General features: G+C 51.0%; 1 protein-coding gene and 1 pseudogene across 11 annotated transcripts in view; both read left to right on the forward strand.

Moving 5' to 3' along the window:
• Positions 1 to 27,790, forward strand: part of HECTD1 (HECT domain E3 ubiquitin protein ligase 1) — a 665,243-nt gene that overhangs the window by 542,799 nt on the left and 94,654 nt on the right. The gene's annotated exons all lie outside the window — the stretch shown is intronic.
• LOC147689566 (uncharacterized) lies at positions 21,805 to 24,514 on the forward strand (annotated as a pseudogene). The gene has a single exon (XR_015299882.1). The product of XR_015299882.1 is annotated as an uncharacterized LOC147689566 (transcript).

Raw genomic sequence — 27,790 nt, forward strand, 5'->3', positions numbered from 1 at the left:
GCTTTTCAGGAAGGTGACTGCTGAGTGGCACCCCGGTGCTCACTACGCATAGGCCGGTCAGAACCAGTTCCAGGGGCACACCAGCCCCTGGCCTGGGGAAAGTCCGGCATGGCAGAGGGGTGTAACCACCCCCCTCCTAGTCCCACCCATAGGCAGGACCTAGTCACCGAGTCAGCCCCCTTTTTTTAGTATAAAGATGGGAGCGGGCCCCCTGTTCAAATTAGATCATCTTTGGAATCAAGACACGACTTTCTGCGAAAGGACATCAAGATTTCTTCTTCAAGATTCTCCCTTGTGGCTAAGGAGTAGTCACCCTGCATCAAGCGGGCACCATCCTAAGAACACTGCGGTCTGCTGCAAGTCCTTCTGCACGAATCCGACGACCCAGCTCGACGAGACCCGGCTTCCCTGGCACCTCTGACCTCTACTCACCTCTACAGCAAAGCTGAGAATTGTGAGTGCGACGAGACCTCGAGGGACCGACGATCGCCAAGACTGCACGACTTCTTTGTAACAAGCCCACCGTGTGCTCCACTGGTGAGTGCTTTGGGGTCCGAGAAGCCCCAACCCTGAACAGCTCCAGCACCGAAGATCAGCCCTCCAGCATCTCCACGATCTGCGTGGGGCCCTTCTGCTTTTGCGTGCTCACCGCGCTGTGTGGCTACTAGCCGGCTGGCTTGTGGCCTTCTACACGACGCCCGACGACATCACTGCTGCTGGTCTGGTTGCTCCAGACTGGCCCTTGCTTCCTTCCTCAAGAGAGGCACCCCGGACCCTCCTGGTCCACTCCAGACGCCATTTTGAGTCCACCGCGTGGGCTTGAATTTGCCAAGGCTTTGTTGCCCAATCCTAGGTCCAGCGACGCCGACAGCTTCAATCTTCGTGGGACAGCTCGCTCCTCCATCCTGGTCGCCGACAACGCCTCCTGGTCCGTGAGATCTGCGAGCACAGCGTCACCCACTCACCTAGTCGAGGTGACTACCATCCGGTGCCCTCCTGGTGCCACCTGACTACTGGCTAGTAGTCTCGAACTTGGTCCCCTCTGCTTTCAGGTGTCATCTTCCATCGATCCAGGCTTGGATCCATCGAACTTTCTTCACTGGTCGCCTGCCAGCAACTTCTTTCTTCCAGGCTCCTGGTCAGTCTACGAGGATTCCCGACGTCTTTTGAGACCTATGCAGCTGCAGCCCCTGGGCTAGGTAACTTCGGCATTTCGGTGCCCCAGCATAGCCTCACTATCCAAGGGTCAGAATCCACTTTCGTTTTCCTCCTACCAGGTCGGGTTCGCCCGAGAACACTAACTTTGTCATTACTAGCTACCATAGACTTTGTCCCGCATCACGCGTGAGAGTGCACACTCTGCACCCGAGTCCCCTGGGTCTCCTAGAAGTAATCTGAAGATTCTATAGTCAAGTCCTAGCGATTCCAAAGCCTATTAGTACTGTACTTACCTGCTAGTAATTTCGCATTCCACTTTCAGAGTATATGGTTTTCCGTGCCCCTCGGGCATTTGTATATACTGTGCTAACTTAAGTATTTTTTGTAAGAGTTTTGGTTTGTGCTTAGTACCCTGTCCTCATAAAGAGTACAGGGCTGTTGTGATTCTTAATAAATAACTGTTTATTTTCATAACACTTGTGTGGTGTCCTTTCACTTGGTGTTCAAGGGGTATATGTGGTATAGCAGCTGGCTTAACACGCCCTCTCGAGTCTTTAGCATTAGACTGCTCGTATCCACGCTACTAGGATAGCTGGTCTATAAGGTTGACTTACAACCAATCATCAATAAGGGTTGCTGGACTGATACATAGTGTTCACTAGAATAGTGAGCATTGCATATCAGGCCACCTTCTCACATTGGTGGCAGCGGTGGGATTTGAGCTTGCTGTTGTTTTACCACACGTATCCTAAGAATATCTTGTTGAAAGATCACATAAGTACTGTTAGGTACATATAACTAAAGCTTAGAATACTCTGAGTTCTACTGAACCAGCTGTTGTAGCTCCTCAAGGCTTAGCACACCTTGGCTGCAACTCTTAGCAAGGGATCAGTAGGCAAACACATAGTGTAGGTAGGTGCATCACTTACACCAACTAGAATCAGCATGTCAGACAAAGGAGGAAACTCGGAGTATCCCCTTGTGTCAGTGGACCCTCCACAGGTCCTTACTTCAAAATATGCTGCTCTTAGCTTCCATGAGATGAGACAAGTGTGTACCCTCAGGAAGCTAAAACAGGGGTCTAACCCCACCACCTCCTTTCTGATTGGTCTCTTAGAGGCTTATGATGCCAGTAGGGCTGGTACCCAGACCCTTCTAATCCAGAGGGGAGTTTGCCCTCCTTAAAGGGACCCTTTGATAGCCAGGACCATCCCCTCCAGGAAGCAGATGATGCTGAGGATGAGGATGAGGACCAGTTGTCAGGGGATGAGGCAGATAAGGGACAGGTAGAAGTCAATAGACTAACCAGGTCCAACTTAAGCAGACATGCGCTTGGTACTAGGGGACTCCTGGGCCCACTCTCAGGTCAGCTTAACATTGGGAATGGACGAGTTAGGTCTCTATCAAGAGGCTCTAACAGATCCCTTCGAACCAATGGCTCTCTCAACTCTTCTCACAGAGGGATGTCTTCCCCTAAGAAGAGAGTGTATGAAGCTGAAGAAAGGGCAATCAAACTGAGGATTGAAAGGGAAGAACTTGCCCTGGCCAAAGAGAGACTTGCCCTTGCTAGAGAGCAAGAATTATGTGGGCTACAGCCCACTGGTGGCAGCAATAAACCTAGCAATAGGGAAAGGAGTTTTGATACAAAGCACCTGAATAAGATAGTGCCCCCCTTTAAAGAAGGGGATGACATCCACAAATGGATTACTGCTTTGGAGAGAGCCTGCACTGTGCAGGGTGTTCCCCAAAGTCAGTGGGCAGCTATCTTGTGGCTCTCCTTTGATGGTAAAGGTAGAGATAAGCTCCTCACCACAAGGGTGGAGGATGCTAACAATTACCAAATCTTGAAGAATACAGTGGTTGATGGGTTTGGTTTAACCACTGAACAATACAGGATGCTGTTCAGAGACACCCAGAAAACTCAGTCTCAAGATTGGACTGACTTTGTTGATTGTGCCACTAAGGCTTTTGAAGGCTGGCTACTGGGTAGTAAGGTTACTGATTTTAAAGGATTGTATAATCTAATTAGGAGGGCGCAAATCTTAAATAATTGTCAGAACCAGTTATTACATCAGCACCTGGTAGACTCTGATCTGACCTCTCCACAGGAATTGGGTAAGAGGGCAGACAAATGGGTCAGAACCAGGGTTAGGCCTAAAAACCAGGGTGGTGACCAGAAAAAGGAATCAACCAAGCCTCAAGAGAAGGGTGGGGATAAATCCACAGAGAAGACTTCCCAAGGGCCCCGAAACTCCAACAAGGGTGGTGGGTCCCAGAACACTCCTTCAGAACAGAAGAAACCTTATTGCCATACCTGTAAACAGGTGGGTCATTACAAAAGTGATGCCAGTTGCCCTAAAAATGGTAATAAGGGAAATATAACCCCAGGTAATACTCCTAAACCTCCTGTTACCACTAGTGGTAATCCCCCAGGTGGTGGGAGTGCCCCCAAGAATGTGGTGGGCATTACTCTGGGCCAACAGGAGGACTATGGCCTAGCCAGGTTCCCTGACCACACTCTTGTCTGTGAGACTGGCATGGGGTTTGCCAACTTCACTACTGGACCCCACATTTTGGGAAAGTATAGACAAGAAGTTTTAGTGAATGGTCAGAAAGTTGAGGCATTCAGAGACACAGGGGCCAGCCTCACCATGGTGAGTGACCATCTGGTCCCCTCTGCTCAACTGACCCCTGGTTTTACTGATCAGGTGACAGACATTCATGGAGTGAAAAGAAGGCATCCCATGGCAGTAGTCAAGCTCAGCTGGGGTAATGTCACAGGGCCCATGAGAGTGGCAGTGACAGATAACCTACCTGTAGATTGCTTACTGGGGAATGACCTGGAACTCTCAGCATGGGCTGAGGTGGAACAAGAAACTCATTCCAGAATGATAGGCCTATCCAGACAGGTTAGTGGGGCAGTAATAGCTACAGCCCCAGTCCAAGCACCATTCCTCCCTGAAAAGGTTGGAAAGGCAGTGGTAGCCACTGCCCAGGCTCAGACAGACTTTCCAGAACAGGATAGGAGGGCTGTGACAGTCACAGCCCAAACACAGACTGAGTGCCCTCCTGAAAAGGTTGGCAAGGTTGAAATGGTCTCAGCCTCTACTCAAACAGATAGTGAGGTTGTGAAGCCTGAAACAATGGATCACTCTGTAGCAGGGTTTCCGTTCTCCCACAGAACTGTGCATAGAGATCTAGAACCTCAGTGAGTTAGGATGATCCAAAACCCATCTCAGTGTCAGAAATCCCCTTACCTAGCTAGCTACAGTGTCTCATGGATCATTATGAAATGATCCATGTCTTATACAAACCAGAACATGATCTTTAGAATACCTCAGGAATCGTGGAACACATGAACACTCTTTCGTTATATAATCATTTCAAACCAAAACTGAGAGTCAAAGAACACACGTGCAAGTTTGAAATATTTATTATTCAATGCAAGGTTCTCAAACGCAGTATCTTGTATAATACCAAAATGCAGATTATAAAAATCAGAGTTAGCAGCATAGTCACTAATCCATAGTAAGCAAAAGGTGATAGCATATTACAATGCAAAATCTATAGAAATCTATATCACCTATATTTCGCGCACCCTATTTAGCATATTATTTTATATCTAAGAAGGTCTCATTCGGGCTTTAGCAGGGCGGACCCATACCTCTAAATGTCAGTAGGAGTAGATCACATCAACAGCTACCAGCTCTCTTCATGCGCAGCACCAAGTGTCTTCGTTCATTCCCTGTAACTCTATCCTAAACCCGCGTAGAGCCCAAAATGTTGGCATCAACATTATTTGTGTTATGTCTAATGTGGTGCGAGGATCAGGCCTCCCAGCAACCTTGTGTTAGGTTATTCTTAGAGTGTGCAGCTCTCAGTGTGCAGACAGTTGTACCAAGTGTACCAGGCAAAGCTGATAGCATAGTAATAACATATTATTCTCAAATAAATCACATCACCGCTTCTAGGGTGAAAGCGACAACAACAAGTAGGTGTCGTGTGCAAAACTGAAGCCGAAGGAAAAATGGCTGTTTAAACATGTAATACACTCATGCTAACTTAACACAATATATGTAACGAATTATCCATATGACAACTTCACTCAAACAGAGAGCATTGAGGAGGAAGAAGAGCCTTCCCCCTCCCAGACACTAGGTGAGAGCCAGCCTCCTCAGGGAACTGACTCTACCCCTGTTGAAGGAACTGCCCCAGAGGTAGTCAGGCCTAGCCTGGCAGAGCCCCTGATGGCAGTGGACCCTTCCCAGGTGGGACCCAGTCTGGAGCAGGTAACCTGCACCTCTCTACCCTGCCTCAGTCAGCCGAGGGCTGAAGAGATCAGAGAGGCCAGTGGTGGACCCAAAAGGGCCCCCTGTCCAAAAGAACCCCTTAATCAGCAGATTAGGATCACTGAAGCTGGTAAGCCTAGCCAAGGGAAAATAGAACATACTCCTGAGGGATCCCCCTTAAAAGTAGTTAGGGAACTCCCACAGCTGGACACTGTTGGGCACAGCCAAACATGGGGCCTAAAAACCCCAGACCTGACCTGTCCCCCCAGTAAGCCAAACAGAGGGACTCAGCCTCCAGCTTTAGGTAGCCAGAGGCTGACCCTGAGAGCTCAGTGCATCTCGGCTAAAGAAAGGAAGGCACACATGATGGATGGTGATTGGAGGAAGTTGAGCCCAAAGGTAGAGGAGCCTCACTTCAGTACTCCATCCCAGCATCAGCCTTCTTCTTTCCCAAGACACACCAGAGACAGAGATTCCCTATGGTGGAGACCCTCAGATACCCTTAGGGTGAGGGGTTGCCTAGTGGACCATGACACAGGGGGAAACCAAGCCAGAGCTGGTCCTTCCTTATATGGCCACTTAGGTAATAGAGGCTTACCTGGACAAGGATAGCCTTATCTCCTTTCGTTTGGGGGGGGGGGTTGTGTAGGAAGGTACCTCCTGACTATGGTTGCCCCCAACTTTTTGCCCTGTGTTTTAGCTGGTTTTTTGACATAGTCGACCTGGGGCCCTGCCAATCAGGACCCCAGGCCTACTGCTCTCTCTGTAAAATGGATTCCATGTACCCTAGGTGCATTTCCAATTGGTACTGGGCCACCTTATCAGACCCTGTAACTCAGGGCATAGGTGTACCCAGGGCTGCCAGGGGCTGCAGCATGTATTATGCCACCCCTGGCTGGCCTCCTAAATTTGACACAACTGGCTGCATGACAGCTGGGGCAAAGTCGTGTATTCACCCTTTGCTGTAGGTGTAGTATACCTGTACCTAACCCTAAAATGGACACACAGATTCCTATCAGTCACTCCTATGGCAGGCCTTGACAATCCTGAAGGCAGAGTGCTTGGAATCGTGTGAGATGGTGCTCTGACATGAGCTGAGCCTGTCTGCAGCTTGCGGAACCAAGTCCTAATAGCTGTTCCATGATATCGCATACCATATACTCTTAAGTGCATTATAATCCTCGCGGTTAAATGCTAACTTTGGTATTGCTTTATCAAAACATGTCGTGTAAGGTGTCATACGAATTGGAATACTAACCCCTCGCCAATTCTGGCGACGGGGTTAGCATTCCACCCTTCTAGAGGGACACGACATGTATGTAACTGTGAACCCCGGTTAAAGTTAACTGAAGCCTCAGCTCCACAAAATGGATGCTGCCACCACAGACACGAGTCTGACCTCCTGCTGCTGGGAGTCCTTCCAGCGAGGGAGGCCTGGACAAAGGGTTTCCTGTCCGGGGCGGTGCTAGCACCGTCCCAGACATGGTTTTGTGTATCCTGGGTAGGCAGGGCTTTTCAGGAAGGTGACTGCTGAGTGGCACCCCAGTGCTCACTACGCATAGGCCGGTCAGAACCAGTTCCAGGGGCACACCAGCCCCTGGCCTGGGGAAAGTCCGGCATGGCAGAGGGGTGTAACCACCCCCCTCCTAGTCCCACCCATAGGCAGGACCTAGTCACCGGGTCAGCCCCCTTTTTTTAGTATAAAGATGGGAGCGGGCCCCCTGTTCAAATTAGATCATCTTTGGAATCAAGACACGACTTTCTGCGAAAGGACATCAAGATTTCTTCTTCAAGATTCTCCCTTGTGGCTAAGGAGTAGTCACCCTGCATCAAGCGGGCACCATCCTAAGAACACTGCGGTCTGCTGCAAGTCCTTCTGCACGAATCCGACGACCCAGCTCGACGAGACCCGGCTTCCCTGGCACCTCTGACCTCTACTCACCTCTACAGCAAAGCTGAGAATTGTGAGTGCGACGAGACCTCGAGGGACCGACGATCGCCAAGACTGCACGACTTCTTTGTAACAAGCCCACCGTGTGCTCCACTGGTGAGTGCTTTGGGGTCCGAGAAGCCCCAACCCTGAACAGCTCCAGCACCGAAGATCAGCCCTCCAGCATCTCCACGATCTGCGTGGGGCCCTTCTGCTTTTGCGTGCTCACCGCGCTGTGTGGCTACTAGCCGGCTGGCTTGTGGCCTTCTATACGACGCCCGACGACATCACTGCTGCTGGTCTGGTTGCTCCAGACTGGCCCTTGCTTCCTTCCTCAAGAGAGGCACCCCGGACCCTCCTGGTCCACTCCAGACGCCATTTTGAGTCCACCGCGTGGGCTTGAATTTGCCAAGGCTTTGTTGCCCAATCCTGGGTCCAGCGACGCCGACAGCTTCAATCTTCGTGGGACAGCTCGCTCCTCCATCCTGGTCGCCGACAATGCCTCCTGGTCCGTGAGATCTGCGAGCACAGCGTCACCCACTCACCTAGTCGAGGTGACTACCATCCGGTGCCCTCCTGGTGCCACCTGACTACTGGCTAGTAGTCTCGAACTTGGTCCCCTCTGCTTTCAGGTGTCATCTTCCATCGATCCAGGCTTGGATCCATCGAACTTTCTTCACTGGTCGCCTGCCAGCAACTTCTTTCTTCCAGGCTCCTGGTCCGTCTACGAGGATTCCTGACGTCTTTTGAGACCTATGCAGCTGCAGCCCCTGGGCTAGGTAACTTCGGCATTTCGGTGCCCCAGCATAGCCTCACTATCCAAGGGTCAGAATCCACTTTCGTTTTCCTCCTACCAGGTCGGGTTCGCCCGAGAACACTAACTTTGTCATTACTAGCTACCATAGACTTTGTCCCGCATCACGCGTGAGAGTGCACACTCTGCACCCGAGTCCCCTGGGTCTCCTAGAAGTAATCTGAAGATTCTATAGTCAAGTCCTAGCGATTCCAAAGCCTATTAGTACTGTACTTACCTGCTAGTAATTTCGCATTCCACTTTCAGAGTATATGGTTTTCCGTGCCCCTCGGGCATTTGTATATACTGTGCTAACTTAAGTATTTTTTGTAAGAGTTTTGGTTTGTGCTTAGTACCCTGTCCTCATAAAGAGTACAGGGCTGTTGTGATTCTTAATAAATAACTGTTTATTTTCATAACACTTGTGTGGTGTCCTTTCACTTGGTGTTCAAGGGGTATATGTGGTATAACAGCTGGCTTAACACGCCCTCTCGAGTCTTTAGCCTTAGACTGCTCGTATCCACGCTACTAGGATAGCTGGTCTATAAGGTTGACTTACAACCAATCATCAATAAGGGTTGCTGGACTGATGCATAGTGTTCACTAGAATAGTGAGCACTGCATATCAGGCCACCTTCTCACAGGATCTACAAGTGGATCGAGACCGAAACAAGAACGGTGACACAGGCCCTCGTCAGCAGCAGACTGGACTACGGAAATGCAGTCTACACAGGAATCCCAGCCAAACACCTACAACGACTACAATGCATCCAAAACGCCTCAGGCCGACTGATCGTCAACATCCCCCGCCGCAGCCATATCACCCCCCACCTGAGAAACCTACACTGGCTCCCCGTCGACAAGAGGATCACCTTCAAGCTCCTCACCCACGCACACAAAGCACTCCACAACACCGGACCAGCCTACCTGAACAGTAGACTCCGCTTCCACACCCCCACCCGCCAGCTCTGCTCCACCAGCCTCGCCCTCGCTGCTGTCCCCCGCATCTAATGAAGACCTCCGGCGGCAGATCCTTCTCCTACCTTGCCGCCAAGACCTGGAACACCCTCCCTACCCACATACGGCAGACCCAAGACCTACTTACCTTCAGAAGACTCCTCAAGACCTGGCTCTTCGAGCTGTAGCAGCACACCCCCCCTCCCTTCAGCACCTTGGGACCCTCACGGGTAAGTAGCGCGCTCTACAAGTACGTTGATTGATTGATTGCTGCCATTAAGAGTATATGGTGCTGGGAGTTTATCATTATGAACTCCACAGCACCATAATGACTGCACTAAAAACTGAGAAGTTTGGTTGCAAACTTCTCGGCACATTAAACCCACACTGATGTGTGGGATTTAATAAAAAATGCACACAGAGAGCATCTTGGAGATGCCCCCTGAAAAACGGCCAACCTCTGGTGGGTTCCCTGACTGGTGCACACCAGCCTTCCACCACGAGACATTTTTCTCGATCCCTGTGGTGGGAGCCTTCGCTCCCCGAGCCCAGAAAAAAAGCTTTTTATGGGAGGAGGCGGTCACTCCTCCCACAGGCCAGGAAGAGCCATCTGTGGCAGGGGAGCTTCAAAGGCCTTGCAGCCTTTGTAATGCGACCCCCAGCCTCTTCTATCAGGAGCAGGCCCCCTTCCTGTCTCCCCTCCTTTTCGGGGGGAAGACAGGTGGGAAAAATTAGCCAGCCCAGAAGGTGTGCCCACCTCTGCAAACCCCACCCCTCAGTTGGGGGAGGCGAGGTGAAGCCCACTCTTCAGTGCCACCATCTTGCAGATGGCCGGTGTAGAAAGGTACCTCCTGACTATGGTTGCCCCCAACTTTTTGCCCTGTGTTTTAGCTGGTTTTTGACATAGTCGACCTGGGGCCCTGCCAATCAGGACCCCAGGCCTACTGCTCTCTCTCTAAAATGGATTCCATGTACCTTAGGTACATTTCCAATTGGTACTGGGCCACCTTATCAGACCCTGTAACTCAGGGCATAGGTGTACCCAGGGCCTACCAGGGGCTGAAGCATGTATTATGCCACCCCTGGCTGGCCTCCTAAATCAGACACAATTGGCTGCATGACAGCTGGGGCAAAGTCGTGTAATCACCCTTTGCTGTACATATAGTATACCTATATCTAACCCTAAAAATGGACACACAGATTCCTATCCGTCACTCCTATGGCAGGCCTTAACAATCCTGAAGGCAGAGTGCATGGAATTGTGTGAAATGGTGCTCTGGCATGAGCTGAGCCCGTTTGCAGCTTGCGGAACCAAGTCCTAATAGCTGTTCCATGATAACGCATACCATATACTCTTGAGTGCATTATAATCCTCGCGGTTATATGCTATCTCTGGTATTGCTTTATCAAAACATGTCGAGTAAGGTGTCATACGAATTGGAATACTAACCCCTCGCCAATTCTGGCGACGAGGTTAGCATTCCACCCTTCTAGAGGGACACGACATGTATGTAACTGTGAACCCCGGTTAAAGTTAACTGAAGCCTCAGCTCCACAAAATGGATGCTGCCACCACAGACACGAGTCTGACCTCCTGCTGCTGGGAGTCCTTCCAGCGAGGAGAGCCTGGACAAAGGGTTTCCTGTCCGGGGCGGTGCTAGCACCATCCCAGACAGGGTTTTGTGTATCCTGGGTAGGCAGGGCTTTACAGGAAGGTGACTGCTGAGTGGCACCCCGGTGCTCACTACGCATAGGCCGGCCAGAACCAGTTCCAGGGGCACACCAGCCCCTGGCCTTGGGAAGTCCGGCATGGGAGAGGGGTGTAACCACCCCCCTCCTAGTCCCACCCATAGGCAGGACCTAGTCACCGGGTCAGCCCCTTTTCCTAGTATAAAGTTAGGAGCGGGCCCCCTTCCAAATTAGATCATCTTTGGAATCAAGACACGACTTTCTGCGAAAGGACTTCAAGATTTCTTCTTCAAGATTCTCCCTTGTGACTAAGGAGTAGTCACCCTGCATCCGCAGGCACCATCTTAAGAACACTGCGGTCTGCTGCAAGTCCTTCCTCCGGAATCCGACTGCCCAGCTCGACGAGAACCGGCTTCCCTGGCACCTCTGACCTCTACTCACCTCTACAGCAAAGCGGAGAACCGTGAGTGCGACGAGACCTCGAGGGACCGGCCATCTTCAAGACTGCACGACTTCTTTCCAGCACGACCGCCGAGGGATCCTCTGGTGAGTGCTTTGGGGTCCGAGAAGCCCCGACCCTGAGCAGCTCCAGCACCGAAGTACAGCCTCCCAGCATCTCCACGATCTGCGTGGGGCCCTTCTGCTTTTTGCTGCTCACCGCGTTGTTTGGCTACTAGCCCGCTGGCTTGTGGCCTTCTTAACGACGCCCGACGACATCACTGCTGCTGGTCTGGTTGCTCCAGACTGGCCCTTGCTCCCTTCCAAAAGAGGAGCACCCCGGACCCTCCTGGTCCACTCAAGATGCCATTTTAGGTCCACCGCGTGGGCTTGAATTAGCCAAGGCTTTGTTGCCCAATCCTGGGTCCAGCGACGCCGACAGCTTCATCCATCGTGGGACAGCTCGCCCCTCCATCCTGGTCGCCGACAACGCCTCCTGGTCCGTGAGATCTGCAAAGCCCAGCGTCGCCCACTCACCTAGTCGAGGTGACTACCATCCGGTGCCCTCCTGGTGCCACCTGACTACTGGCTAGTAGTCACGAACTTGGTCCCCTCTGCTTTCAGGTATCGTCCATCTTCAAGATCCAGGCTTGGATCACTTCGAACTCTCTTCACTGGTCGCCTGCCAGCATCTTTCTCCCAGGCTCCTGGTCCGTCTACGAGGATTCCCGACGTCTTTTGAGACCTATGCAGCTGCAGCCCCTGGGCTAGGTAACTTCGGCATTTCGGTGCCCCAGCATAGCCTCACTATCCAAGGGTCAGAATCCACTTTCGTTTTCCTCCTACCAGGTCGGGTTCGCCCGAGAACACTAACTTTGCTTTTACTAGCTACCATAGACTTTGTCTCGCATCACGCGTGAGAGTGCACACTCTGCACCCGAGTCCCCTGGGCCTCCTAGAAGTAATCTAAAGATTCTGTAGTCAAGACCTAGCGATTCCAAAGCCTATTAGTACTGTAGTTACCTGCTAGTAATTTCGCATTCCACTTTCAGAGTATATGGTTTCCCGTGCCCCTCGGGCATTTGTATATACTGTGCTAACTTAAGTATTTTCGTAAGAGTTTTGTTTTGTGCTTAGTACCCTGTCCTCATAAAGAGTACAGGGCTGTTGTGATTCTAATAAATACACTGTTTATTTTCATAACACTTGTGTGGTGTCCTTTCACTTGGTGTTCAAGGGGTATATGTGATGGTATAACAGCTGGCTTAACACGCCCTCTCGAGTCTTTAGCCTTAGACTGCTCGTATCCACGCTACTAGGATAGCTGGGCTATAAGGTTGACTTACAACCAATCATCAATACGGGTTGTCTGGACTGATACATAGTGTTCACTAGAATAGTGAGCACTGCATATCAGGCCAACTTCTCACAGCCGGCACTCCCCAATCAGGATTAGGGATTGTACCCACTCCCCCACGACGTGGGGTGAGTACACCAAGGGTGTAGTCACCTTAACGTCAGTAGCCCATTGGTTACTGACCCCGAGACCTCTAAAACGCCCCCTAAATGCAGTATTTAGGGGGCAGCCCTGAACCAAGAAGTCGGTCAAGAAACCAGAAGAAGAAAAGAAGGATTTAACAGCCGTGTCTAAGCTAACTAGAGGAGGACCCACACTGACTTGGCCCCAGCCCTACCGGCCTGTCTACACCTCAAACCTGCTCCAGCAAAATCTTGGTGTGTCCTGCAGCCAGCAACCTCAAGAATCCCAGAGGACCTGCCTGCCTTCAATCTGAAAGAATTTGTCTCCTGTGAACACCAGATTTGTTCACCCACAGACTCCAGCTCCGCAAGGATCCGCGAGTCTGAACCACTCTGCACCGAATTCCCACACTCTAGGTAGAATGGCCCATTACCACAAGGAGATCTCTCCGGCGATCCAGACCTGAGATCCAGTGATCTCTGACCTGCCTCAAGCCGATGCCTGCTGCCTAAATCCAGAAGGGCCCCCCAACCGTGACCAGGAGCTGGTAAGAAGATCCGACCCTAAAAGGCACCCCTGCACCTGAGGCCCCACGGGCTTGTGTGGCCCAAACGACGGTGCCTAACCAAACCCCAGCATCCAACTTACCTCTCCAAATGGTGATCTCACCCAGAAGACCATTGTCCCCGAGCCTGCAGTGTCTTTACAAACCGGAGAAACCCCATTGAAAGCTACTGGACGCCCAACGCAAAAACAGCACTCTGCACCAGGCCGCCCCAGACCCGCTGAAGGTGCATCTTTTGTGCTGGCCTAAACCGGATTCCAGAGAGCCGTGTGCTTTCGACGCTGAAGGCCCAGTCGACGCCAAAGACCTTATCGATGTACCATCATGGAACGGAGTCCGTTCAAGAGATGTCCCGTGTGCAACTCAAAAGTATTCCTACATCGACGTCCACCCGGTGTGCAACAAGTGTCTGTCGCCGGATCATGATGAAGCCAGCTGCATGGCTTGTTCCCGTTTTCGATCCAAGAAGACTCTTATGCATCGTCGCGCTGTGCGCCAGGAGTCCCAGCAGACTGCACCGGCGCCTGTGAACATATTCGATGCCGGGGATGATGAAGGAGCTGACCGGGAAGTTAGTGAAGACTTGTTGAATCCCGCGTCGGAGGTCGACTACAACTACGACGCGGACGTTGAAATGCTCGAAGCGGAAGAAGTCGACGACGATGGGGCCATGGAAGATAGCTCGAGCGAAGAGCTAACTCAAACTGACATTGGGGCCGAAACCCTTCAAAAGGCTCAGGTCGAGGGATCGCCACTAGGCCTTACCCAAGATCTTCCACTGAGTTCTACGGCCCGCCTTCGGGCTCGGCTACGGACATTGCTATTGAGCCACACCCTGCGAAATCGAAACCAAAAGTGAAGACACCGGTCTCGAGGCATGTGAAAGCACTGGTGCCCCCCTCAAAGCCAAAATTGCGTATTGCTTTGGTCGGCTCAAAGCCCTCGGACCTGTCGGCACCGACGAAGCAAAAGGGCATTATCGACCCGAAGAAACAGCTCAAGGGCGTCGAGACGAAGTCTGGCACGCCGAAGACAAAGGTCAAAACAGTCGAGCCAAGCAAATCGGCGCCGAAGACGGTCGACACCGACAAAGGGCTCAGTGATCCAAAGGTTCTCGAGACTCCGCGTCGACAAGACAAGGCCAAGAGCGGCCCAACCCACGAGTCCACGTCTGGTGGTGCGTCGAAGGATTCAGTCGACTCGACGCAGCCGCCCGCCGCTTTCTCCAAGCAAGTGGCAGACTCCCTAAAACGCATCAAGGACAAGGCCTCAAGTGTCGGGCCAAAAGACCCTCCACCTTCGAAGCCTGTCGATAAACCTCAGAAAGCGTTGACGCCCATTCACTTCACGTTGCCGCCGAAAGTGGCGTCAAAGGCTTTCGCCCCTAGAATGGTCACCAACCTTCTAGGTGTCCTCGGTGCCCAAGTCGACGACAGAGGTCCCGGCCTTAAAGCATCGACAATCTTCGTTGGAAGAACAACAAGAACACTTTATCGATGCCAAACAGGCAGGCTTTCCCTTAATAAGCGGAAAATTGCCCCGGAACAGCCAATGGAGTCCTATAAAATTCCACTGAAGAGGAAAAAGGATTCCACTTCGACCCCTGTTCTTGTGGAACCGGTTTCTCCACATGGCCATGATGTCTCACCCACTTATTCAGATGTGGACACTGGGGAAGGTGATGATGATGAATACAGCTATCCTGTCTACACTTAGCCAGATGATACCAATGAACCCTGGGCAGCTGCTGCTGACCCAGGTGATCCTCACTCTACCCTAGACACTCAGATGAATGCTGTAAAAACGTTGCCTACAGAGGATTCAGCTGCGTTTAATGCCCTCATTGAAAGGGCAGCTAAAAATCATGACGTCCATCTCCATGCTGACCCCATTGAAGTGGACTTTTTTTGACACATTTTCTGTCTCAGAGAGGACTGTCAAGACTCTGCCTATGTTGAAGGGTGTCTTGAAGCATGCTAGGGAGATCTTTAAAGAGCCTACGAGAGCCAGGGTAATAAACCCTAGGATTGAAAAGAAGTATAAACCGGCACCTGGTGACCCTACTTACATCAAGGGACAGTTGCCTTTGGACTCTCTGGTTGTTTCTAATGCCCGGAAGAGGGCTAATTCACAAACAACGGGTGATGCTCCTCCCCTAGATAAGGAATCTAAGGTGTTTAAGGCATCAGGGTAAAGGGTGGCAGCTCAAGCGGCCAATATCTGGCGCATTTCAAATACTCAAGCACTTCTAGCTAGGTATGACAGGGCACATTACGCCACACTGGAGACCCTGTTACAGCACCTGCCAGACGAATACAAAGAGGCAGCTGAGATGCTCATCCAAGAGGGGAAGCTGATATCAAATGCTTCTATTAAATGTGCACTAGACGCGGCAGACACCGCAGCCAGAGCTATCAACACTAGTGTCATGCTGAGACGACATGCCTGGCTCAGAATCTCAGGATTCAAGCCGGAGATACAGACCACCATTCTCAATCAGACAGTAAACCCTGATCATCTATTTGGCCCAGAGGTGGGCACCACCTTGGAGAAAATCAAGAAGGACACTGAAACTGCTAAGTCCATGGGGGCTCTGCAGTCCCAGCAGTTATGGAGTGGTTCTTTTCATCACTCAAACACTAGAGGTGTTTCCAGAGGCCAGCTCTCCCAAACCACATAGTACTATAAAGGCAACACGCAGACCACGTACAACAAACAGTCAAGGTGGATATCGTGGAAACAGAGCCAAAGGCAGAGGTTGTGGAAACAACAACTCCAGATCCTCAGCCACTAACAAACAGTGACGCCTTGTCACTGCCCTTGACCACGCAACACCTGTAGGGGGGGAGACTTCAACAGTTCCTGCCAGTCTGGAAGTCCATCACCACAGACAGGTGGGTCACACAGCTTATACAGTACGGTTATTGTCTGGAGTTAACATCCACTCCACCAAACATACCCCCCAAGACACCGTCCTATGTCCGCCGAGCATTTGCACTTATTGCAGCAGGAGGTCCTCGTCATGCTGCAAAAAGGGGCAATCGAGCTTGTGCCTGTGAAAGAAAGAGGCACAGGAGTTTACTCACTGTACTTCTTAATACCAAAGAAGGACGGGTCCCTCAGACCCATACTGGACCTCAGACCCCTCAATCAGTACATCCTATCGGAGCACTTTCACATGCTGACCCTGCAGCAAGTCCTACCGTTTCTCAATCAGGGGGATTTTCTCGCAACTTTAGATCTGAAGGATGCGTATTTTCATATTCCGCTACACCCGTCGCACAAAAAATACCTCCGGTTTACCATCCACAACCAACATTACCAGTTCAAGGTTCTGCCTTTTGGGGTCACCACGGCACCCAGGGTGTTTACCAAGTGCCTGGCGACGGTGGCAGCACACCTGAGGAGACACAACATTCACGTCTACCCTTATCTGGACGACTGGCTCATCCAGGCAAAGTCGGCCCAGCAGTGTGCTGCCCACATGTCCCACACCATTCACCTTCTTCACGATCTGGGATTCTCACTGAATTACCCAAAGTCCCACCTGCAACCCGCCCACATACGGCAGTATCTGGGTGCGACAATAAACACTCTGGCAGCCAGAGCACAGCTGAATTCAGTGAGGGTCAGCAGCATTCAATCACTGATACAAAAATTCAGACCTCAACACTCGCTTCCAGCACGAGTGTTCATGCTGTTGATAGGCATGATGGCCTCCTGCATCTCCATAGTCCCGCACGCGAGACTACATATGCGTCCGCGTCAGGAGTGCTTAGCACGTCAGTGGACTCAGGCTCACGGACAGTTGAAGGACCTAGTGTTGGTGAGCGGTCGGACATACAACTCTCTGCATTGGTGGAATCCACAAAACCTTTGCAAGGGACGACCGTTCCAAGAGCCTGTGCCACAGATCATCCTGACGACAGACGCTTCTCTCCAGGGATGGGGAGCTCATGTACTCCACTACACTGTGCAGGGACTATGGACACCACAGCAGAGAAAGATGCACATCAATGTTCTAGAACTGATGGCGATCTTCATGGCACTGAAAGCCTTCAAAGTACATCTGTGCAACAAGGTCGTGTTGATCCGGACGGACAACATGACGGCCATGTACTACATTCAGAAGCAGGGAGGAACACACACTCCACAGTTGTCTCATCTGGCTCAGAGCATGTGGAAGTGGGCCATTCAGAGAAACATCTTCCTCATGGCAGAACACCTCCCAGGCAAGAACAATCAGATGGCGGACCTGCTCAGCAGGTACAGCCACCAAATGCATTAGTGGGATATACATCCATCAGTACTCCACCCGTACTTCCAAAGTTGGGGTCATCCAGAGATAGACCTGTTCGCCACAAAGGAGAACGCAAAATGCCGAAGCTTTGCCGCCAGGTTTCCACACCCACAGTCGCAAGGCAATGCGATATGGATGAACTGGTCAGGCAAATTTGCGTACGCTTTTCCCCCAGCACCTCTAATACCGCTGGTGGCACGCAAGCTGAAGCAGCACTCGTTGACTCTCATCCTGGTTGCTCCAACGTGGGCTCGCCAACCATGGTGCACCACGTTTCTGGAACTGTCCGTGGTACCGCATCAAAGGCTGCGCCTCACACCCAGGCTTTTGACGCAGAGCCATGGCGACATTCAGCATCCAGATCCGCAACAGCTCAACCTGGCGATCTGGCTCCTGAAGTCTTGGAGTTTGGCTACCTCAACTTACCTCCTGACTGTATGGACATCATCCGGGAGGCAAGGAAGCCCACCACCAGAGCATGCTATGCGGCGAAGTGGAAGCGGTTTGTCATTTATTGTGCAGACCACATCATTAACCTGCTGGATGCATCTATTCAAAACATCATTTGTTATCTCTTACATCTGTACAAATGTAATCTGGCCTATGCTTCCATTCGTATACATTTATCCGCAATGGCTGCTTATCTCCAAAACCGGCAGCACCTTTCACTTTTCAGGGTGCCTGCCATTAAAGCTTTTCTGGAAGGACTCAAACGAGTCATTCTTCCGCGGACGCCACCAGCTCCCGAGTGGAACCTCAATGTGGTCCTCACCAGGCTGATGGGTCCCCCTTTTGAACCACTGCATTCCTGCGAGATTCAGTTCTTGACATGGAAGGTGGCTTTCCTTATAGTGATTACGTCGCTACGACGAGTTAGTGAACTCCAGGCACTAACTATCCAAGAGCCATTTATTCAGATTCATTCTAACAGGGTGGTGCTTCGCACTAACCCTAAATTCCTTCCTAAGGTAGTGTCTCAGTTCAGTATCAACCAGACTATAGAACTACCTGTGTTCTTCCAAAATCCAGAGTCACTTGCGGAGAGAATGCTCCACACACTTGACGTCAAAAGGGCCCTAATGTACTACATTGATAGGACCAAAGATTTTAGGAAGACTAAACAACTATTTGATGCCTTTGCACCACAACACAAAGGTAACCCCATTTCCAAGGCTGGTATAGCCAGGTGGATTGTTAAATGTATTCAGATCTGCTATCCGAAAGCCAAGCGCACTCTCACCATTCCACCACAGGCCCACTCCACCCGAAAGTTGGGGGCCTCCATGGCTTTCCTTGGAAATATTCCTCTGGAAGACATATGTAGAGCAGCCACATGGTCTACCATACACACATTTACAAAACATTACTGTGTTGATGTGCACTCCAAACAGCAGGCAGCTGTAGGGCAGGCTGTTCTAAAAACACTTTTCCAAACTGCTGCAGCTGGCACGGGCGGCCGCCGTTAATGGAGGGACTGCTATGTATTCTATGCACAGATATGAATTCAGCAGCCCACATGCCTCGAACCGAATAGGCTACTTACCAGTATGCAACTGTTCTTGGCATGTAGGGCTGCTGACATTCATATCGCCCGCCCTCCTCCCCGGCGCCTGTAGCGGCTGCAGCATTCACACATACTTCTAGCATGGTCATCATTCACATAGTTTCACTCCATCTTGGCCACAATGGCTAAAAACAATCTGAGGATGGAGTCGATGCCCATGCGCACTGTAGTCCAGGGGAGGAGCCACCTATCTCGTGATTCTTCTAAGACTCTTCCAGAACAACAATGTGCGATCATCCGGACCCAACACTAGGCGGCGATCTATGCACAGATATCAATGTCAGCAGCCCTACATGCCAAGAACAGATGCATGCTGGTAAGTAGCATATTCGAAAGCCATCATGGAGCTGTGGAGTTCGTGTTGACAAACTCCCAGCCCATGTACTCAAAATGTCTACACTGCACTTACAATGTCTGTGAATGGCACAGGCACTGTAGGGGCATATTGCACATGCAGCTATGCCCTTACCTGTGATATGCTTCACCCTACCTTTAGGGCTGTAGGGCCTGCTAGAGGGGTGACTTGCCCATGCCACAGGCTCTGTTGGTGGGCATGGCGCACAGGGACGTGTGCTACCGCCCCAACCACCCCGGAGGAGGCCACGCCATCGTCCACAAAAGCTCCCTCTGACTGAGAACCTCCATCTCGAAAAACTCCGCACCCCCTATGGAACACATCCACTTCCAGGTCAACCCCAGAATGCCGCTATGTGGAACTCTCGACTAGAAACCTCCCGTACCCTGCGCCCCGTTCACCAACACCATCGTAGACCACAACGCAGCCCACGCCCTCGCTTCCACTGACTAAGTACTGCTTGGAGACCTGAATTTCCACCTCGAAAACCTAAACGACCCAAAAATCCACCGCCCTCCTAGACAACCTCGCCAACATTGGACTGAGGCAACTCGTCACCACACCACCCACAAAGCAGGACACACCCTCGACCCCATCTTTGTCGGAGGAATTAACATTCGCTTCAGTCACACCACGCAACCCCTCTGGACAGACCACCTCTGCATCCACTTATTTTTCGAAACCCACAACTCACAATCCTATGCCATGCCCCCTGCAAAAACTGGAGCAAGATCACCGAAGAGCACCTAGCCTCCTCCTTCAGCCGCACCCCTCCCTCCACCACAAACGATAGGACTTTGACGGATGCCTACCCCCATTGCCAGGGCTGCCTCACTGAGTTTTGGACGAGGACTAGCCGCAGGAAGACCCACCATTGAAAGCATCATATCTTTAGCAACCTGTATTCCTTGCATCAGGGCCACTTCCGTAGGAGTCTAGGGCTAGTAGCTAAAAGTGCCTGGACCGGACTGGAGACTGCCTCTTCTTTTGAGATAATGGTTTCTGAGGATCCTGTTGGTCCCTTGTCTGGCTGACTGCTGGAGTTAGTCTCCCAAATTAACTTTCAAGTAACCACATTGATACTTACCCTAGTTTTCTTGGAAAAGTTCTTAAAAGCCAGATTTGTTCAATTAGCCCGTTCTTGTATGTGGTTAAGAGAAAAAGTGCATATTTACTATAGTGCGTAATTGCTGTTTTCCAGAACCCTTCAGTGGATCCTTTTTGTTGTGCTGTCAAAAAATGTATAAAAATACAGTCTTGTTTTATCAATTGATGTCTGATTTCTTGAATGTCTCTTGTATATCTTCTGCAATTGTTTTGGTGCTGTTTAAATGCTTCACACTTTTTCCTTTGTGTAAGCATTGCTGCTCGGAGCCACAGAACGTGGTTGAGCAAAGTGTTTGACAAATGAAAACTACTGATCCTAAAGGTGTTGGTAAGTGTATTACACAGTGAGGTCGCCCAACACCTTATAAGACCCCTCATTTCCTCACAATAATATATGTGAGTCTATAAAAGATACAAACGCTGGAGTTCTAGTTACAGGAAAGTATCTTATTTCTTAAGACGCATCCATTTTTAGGGCAAAAGTAGTTCCTGGCTGTGTTGGCTATTTTACAGCCTGGGTATCTTCACATACAGCCCATCTGACCTCCTGTTTCCTAATTGTCATGTGAGATTGCTGCTTCTTGCAAGATCTGTTAAATGAGTTCTCCAGTTTTGCACCCTGTGCTGTACTCGGACATCACTAGATTGTGGATTCTTCACCCTCTGCGGTGTAAAAAGGCAGAGCTTTACTAGAGATCCTATTACCCAGTAACAACAAAATGCAAAGCTTTTAAATCTCCAGAAAACATACAGGCAGGTCCAGGAGTACTATATATATATATATATATGTGTTCGAGGCATGTGGGCTGCTAAATTCATATCTTAGCATTAGATCGCCGCCTAGTGTTGGGTCCGGATGATCGCACATTGTTGTCCTGGAAGAGTCTTCGAAGTATCCTGAGATAGGTGGCTCCTCCCCTGGACTACAGTGCGCATGGGCATCGGCTCCATCCCCAGATTGTTTTTTTCCGCCATTGGGTTCGAATGCGGTCTCGACGTCTCTCTGTCGGAACCGAGAAAACATAACTTTAAACGGCCAAAAGGCCTTGTATTCTTTACGTCGGTATTGTTTGCGTGCGGTCTCGAGTTCTTCCGTCTCTCGGAGCCGGAATCAGCGGAGTATTTGCACTCTTCGGACATCGAGGCCTTCTCATCGCGACTCGACAGCGACTTTCCAGCATGGAGCGGAGTCCGTTTAAACTCTGTCCGCTCTGTGGGTCCAAATACCCACATATAGACGTACACCCGGTCTGTAACAAATGCCTTTCACCAGACCATAACGAAAACAACTGCATGGCCTGTGCGAGTTTCAGGTCAAAGAAGACACTCACGATTCGGCGCGCGGTGCGCCTTGTGGTCAAACAAGCGGCCCCGGATCCAGAAAACATCTTCGACGACCGAGAAGAGGAGGACCAGAGCCATCATCTTCAAATCTCCCCGCCCGAGACGGAGGTCGAGGCAGATCCGGAAGACGACGACGGAGTCGTGGATCAAGGCCTTGAATACGTCGACGAGGTAGGGGACGTCGAAGAGGTTTATGGGGCCGCGGAAGATAGCTCAGGGGACGAGCTATGCCCCGAAGTTTACGGACATAAAGAGCGGGTCACGGGATCGCCTGTCGGCCTTACCCAAGACCCCGTAGCGCAAGCCACGGCCCCGCCTTCAGGCCCGGCCACGGACATACTTGCTGCGCATAGGGTATCGAAACCGAAACTGAAACCTACGGTATCGACTACACCTAAAATGGCCGAGCCAAAACCGAAACCGAAACTTAAGGACTCGAGCGTCCCTAAGATGGCGGCCGTACCAGCGAAAACGACTAAGCCCGCTGCTTCATCGACTCCGTCGACCTCCGGTCCACAGAAGTCGAAGAAATCTGTCGATTCCACAGTGTCGAAATCGGCGCCAGAGGAGGGATCCTCTAAGAAGGGTGGCACGCACAGGTCAAGCGCTGCGACGCCGGCTAAGCCCGCCAAAGCCAGCGACACGGCTCCAGCTCCGACTGGGACTTCGGTTGTCGGACGCGTGGTGGAAGCAGTGCCGTCAAAGTCACACGGATCGAAGGCTGGTGCATCTGCGCTTCGGTCCAAGGACTCTGGGTCGGCGGACGCGGCATCATCGTCCAAAACTCAGAAGGGCCAACACGACGTCGGATCCGAAGGCAAGGCCTCCTCGTCGGTGCCAAAGGCCACTGTCAGTGACGCGTCCCCCATCGCTTCTTCAATACAAAGAATTAGGGAGATGGCCTCTGCTTCGTCGGCGCCGGCGCCATCGCCGCAGAAGGCGATAGACATTCCGGTCAAGCCTGCGAGTAAACTCCTCTTCCTCCTGCCGCCAAAAGAGGCGCCGAAGGCCTTTTCAACAAAATCGACGCCAAAGAAGTCGGATTCTTCGACGGCAGGGGCACTTTCAGGTCGAGGACTCAACTCAGAAGAGGATTCTGAGTGCTTTATCGATGCAGACACTGGCAAATTGACCCTTTACAAGAGGAGGATCACTTCACAGCCGGTGGACTATGTCATACCCCTAAAGAAGAAAAAGTTTCCCCAAGCCGCCTCAGGCCTCATGGAACCTATCCAGCCTCCTCCAAGAAGGAGCCCAACTCCGTCTCCCGACCACTCTGAAAGTGAGGGTTATGATGAAGATGGCCAATACACTTTCCCAGTCAATGAACCAGATTCACAGCCGGATTCATATGATGACATTGGGGACCAAGACACCCAAAATATGGGGCAGGACCCACAGCCTTTCAGTACATGGGCATCCCCAACAGAGGATTCTGCAGGTTTCCATGCACTCATTGAAAGGGCAGCTGCTAATCATGATGTGGACATGCATGCTGACCCAGTTGAAGAAGACTTTCTATTCGACACTTTTTCAGTTTCAGACAGAACTGTAAAGACACTGCCTATGCTCAAAGGAGTCCTCAAGCATGCTGCGGACATCTTTAAAGAGCCTACCAGGGCGAGGGTGGTCAATCCACGTATTGAAAAGAAATACAGACCAGCACCTGCAGATCCTGCATACATTCGGGGACAGTTGCCGCTTGACTCCCTGGTGGTCGCAAATGCCCGAAAAAGGGCCAACTCCCAAACAACGGGTGAAGCTCCTCCCCTGGATAAGGAGTCCAAAGTGCTAGAGGCAGGAGGCAAACGTGTAGCTGCGCAGGCTGCCAATTTCTGGCGTATTGCAAATACACAGGCACTATTGGCACGTTATGATAGGTCGCATTACGACACCCTAGAGCAAATTGTGCAACACCTGCCTCCGCAGTTTCAAGAGGGCACCAAAATGATTATACAGGAAGGGCAACTGATCTCCAACGCGGCCATAAAGTGTGCACTTGATGCCGCGGACACAGCCGCTAGGACCATTAACACTAGCGTCATGCTGAGACGACAGGCGTGGTTCCGCATTTCGGGGTTTAAACCTGACATTCAAACAACCATACTTAATCAACCAGTCAATCCTGATAGACTGTTTGGTCCAGATGTTGACACCACCCTAGAAAAAATTAAAAAAGACACCGAAACTGCTAAGTCTATGGGGGCCCTACAATCACAACAGTTTCGTGGCAATAATTTTCGTCGCTCAGGTGCCCGTGGAGTCACCAGAGGACAGATGGGTCAGCAATCACAATTCTCTAGAGGTGGAGCACAATCCTCGTACCCCAAACAGAACAAGGGGGGCTACAGGGGAAACAGCACCAGAGGACGCGCCAGAGGAAATAACTCACGCTCCTCTACCCCAAGCAAACAGTGACTCTCGGTCACTGCCCCCGACCACTTAACACCTGTCGGGGGGAGACTACAGCAGTTCCTGCCCGTCTGGATCAACATCACCACAGACAGGTGGGTGCGACAACTTATCCAGTACGGTTATTGTCTAGAGTTAAAATCCACTCCACCCAACATTCCACCAAGGCAAAGACCTATGTCCGCAGAGCACTTGCACTTATTGCAGCAGGAAGTGGTGGTGATGCTGCAAAAAGGAGCAATCGAGCTCGTGCCACTGGGGGAGGAAGGCACGGGGGTATATTCCCTGTACTTCCTTATTCCAAAGAAGGACGGATCTCTCAGACCAATTCTGGATCTCCGTACCCTCAATCTGTATATACTGTCAGAACATTTCCATATGCTTACACTGCAACAGATTCTTCCCTTGTTAAACCAAGGAGACTTCTTAGCAACCTTAGACCTCAAGGATGCTTATTTCCACATTCCACTACACCCGTCCCACAGAAAATACCTCAGGTTCACTATCCAAGGCAAGCATTATCAGTTCAAGGTCCTACCCTTCGGAGTCACCACAGCCCCAAGGGTGTTTACCAAGTGTCTGGCGACAGTAGCAGCGCACCTCAGAAGGCAGAACATCCATGTCTACCCCTACCTGGACGACTGGCTCGTTCAAGCCAAGTCGGAACAACAGTGCGCCGCGGACATGTCAACTACCATTCACCTCCTTCACGACCTGGGTTTCTCGTTGAATTACCCAAAGTCTCATCTTCAGCCGGCACATGTCCGGCAGTTTCTGGGTGCGACGATCAACACCCTGACGGCCAAAGCTCAACCAAACCAAGTCAGGATAGACAGCATGCAGTCTCTAATCCAAAAGTTCAGACCAAAACACTCACTTCCAGCGAGAGTGTTCATGCAGTTGATAGGCATGATGGCCTCCTGCATCTTCATAGTCCCTCACGCACGGCTGCATATGCGCCCGCTCCAGGAGTGCTTAGCAAACCAGTGGACACAGGCTCAGGGACAATTAACAGACCTAGTGTTGGTTACCAGTCGGGCATACGACTCTCTGCATTGGTGGACTCCACACAACCTTTGCAAGGGCCGACTGTTCCAGGAGCCAGTGCCACGCATCTCTCCAGGGATGGGGAGCTCATCTGCTCACTTACACGGTGCAGGGACTATGGTCGACGCAGCAACAGAAGATGCACATCAACTATCTAGAACTGATGGCGATCTTCATGGCGCTCAAGTCCTTCATTGTACATCTGTGCAACAAAGTCGTGTTAGTCCGGACGGACAACATGACCGCGATGTACTACATCCAAAAGCAGGGGGGCACCCACTCACCGCAGCTGTCTCATCTGGCTCAGAGCATGTGGAAGTGGGCCATTCAGAGGAACATCTTCCTCATGGCAGAACACCTCCCAGGGAAGGACAATCAGATGGCGGATCTGCTCAGCAGATACAGCCATCAAATGCACGAGTGGGAGATACATCCATCAGTACTCCAGCCGTACTTCCAAAAGTGGGGTCGTCCAGAGATAGACCTGTTCGCCACAAGGGAGAACGCAAAATGCCAAAGCTTCGCCGCCAGGTTCCCACACCCGCAATCACAGGGCAATGCGATATGGATGAACTGGTCAGGCAAATTTGCGTACGCTTTTCCCCCGACACCTCTGATACCACTGGTGGCGAGAAAAATAAGGCAACACTCGATGACACTCATCCTAGTTGCTCCAACGTGGGCGCGCCAGGCCTGGTACACCACGTTCCTCGAATTCTCTGTGGTACCGCATCAAAGACTGCGCCTCACGCCCAGGCTTTTGACGCAGAACCATGGAGAAATTCAGCATCCAGATCCGCAACAGCTCAACCTAGCGATCTGGCTCCTGAAGTCTTAGAGTTTGGATACCTCAACCTACCTCCTGAATGCATGAACATCATCAAGGAGGCGAGGAAACCAACAACCAGAGCATGCTATGCCGCAAAATGGAAGCGTTTTGTCATTTACTGTGCAGCCAATGACATAAACCCGCTAGATGCATCTATCCCTAACATCATTTGCTATCTGTTACATCTTTACAAGTGCAAGCTAGCGTTCACTTCTATTCGGATACATCTATCCGCCATCGCAGCTTACCTTCAAAACAGGCAGCATCTCTCTGTCTTCAGGGTGCCTGCCATTAAAGCTTTCCTTGAAGGTCTGAAACGAGTCATTCCCCCAAGAACACCGCCAGCTCCGGTGTGGAACCTCAATGTGGTCCTCACCAGACTGATGGGACCACCATTTGAGCCACTGCACTCGTGTGAACTACAATTCCTAACGTGGAAAGTAGCTTTCCTAATTGCTATTACGTCTCTAAGGCGTGTTAGTGAGCTACAGGCGCTCACAATCCAAGAGCCATTCATTCAGATTCATCCAAATAGGGTAGTGCTACGTACTAACCCCAAATTCCTTCCGAAGGTGGTGTCACAATTTCATCTCAACCAAACTATCGACTTGCCGGCATTCTTCCAAAACCCACAAACAGTGGCGGAAAGAATGCTCCATACGTTAGACGTAAGGAGGGCGTTGATGTACTACATAGACAGGACACAACACTTTAGGAAAACAAAACAACTTTTTGTTGCCTTCTCACCACAACACAAAGGCAACCCGATTTCCAAAGCAGGAATAGCCAGATGGATTGTTAAGTGCATTCAAATCTGTTATCAAAAGGCCAAGCGCACTTTAACAGTACCCCCAAGGGCGCACTCCACACGCAAATTGGGGGCATCCATGGCTTTCCTAGGGAACATTCCTTTAGAGGACATTTGCAGAGCAGCCACGTGGGTTACACCACATACCTTTACAAAACACTACTGTGTTGATGTGCATTCCAAGCAGCAAGCGGCTGTAGGACAGGCTGTTCTCAAGACACTTTTTCAGGTTTCTGCAGCTGGCACGGGCAACCGCCGCTGATGGAGGGACTGCTATATATTCTATGCTAAGATATGAATTTAGCAGCCCACATGCCTCGAACTGAATATGCTACTTACCAGTATGCATCTGTTCTTGGCATGTAGGGCTGCTAACATTCATATCGCCCACCCTCCTCCCCGGTGCCTGTCGCAGCTGCAGATATACTATTGTATTCGATCATTAGCATGGACATCCTTTACACTTTTCACTCCATCTTCTGCCACAATGGCGAAAAACAATCTGGGGATGGAGCCGATGCCCATGCGCACTGTAGTCCAGGGGAGGAGCCACCTATCTCAGGATACTTCGAAGACTCTTCCAGGACAACAATGTGCGATCATCCGGACCCAACACTAGGCGGCGATCTAATGCTAAGATATGAATGTTAGCAGCCCTACATGCCAAGAACAGATGCATACTGGTAAGTAGCATATTCAATATCTATATATATAGATATAGATAG

This window comes from Lissotriton vulgaris, chromosome 9 (genome assembly GCF_964263255.1).
Source record: "Lissotriton vulgaris chromosome 9, aLisVul1.2, whole genome shotgun sequence".
In the NCBI taxonomy this organism is placed as follows: Eukaryota; Metazoa; Chordata; class Amphibia; order Caudata; family Salamandridae; genus Lissotriton; species Lissotriton vulgaris.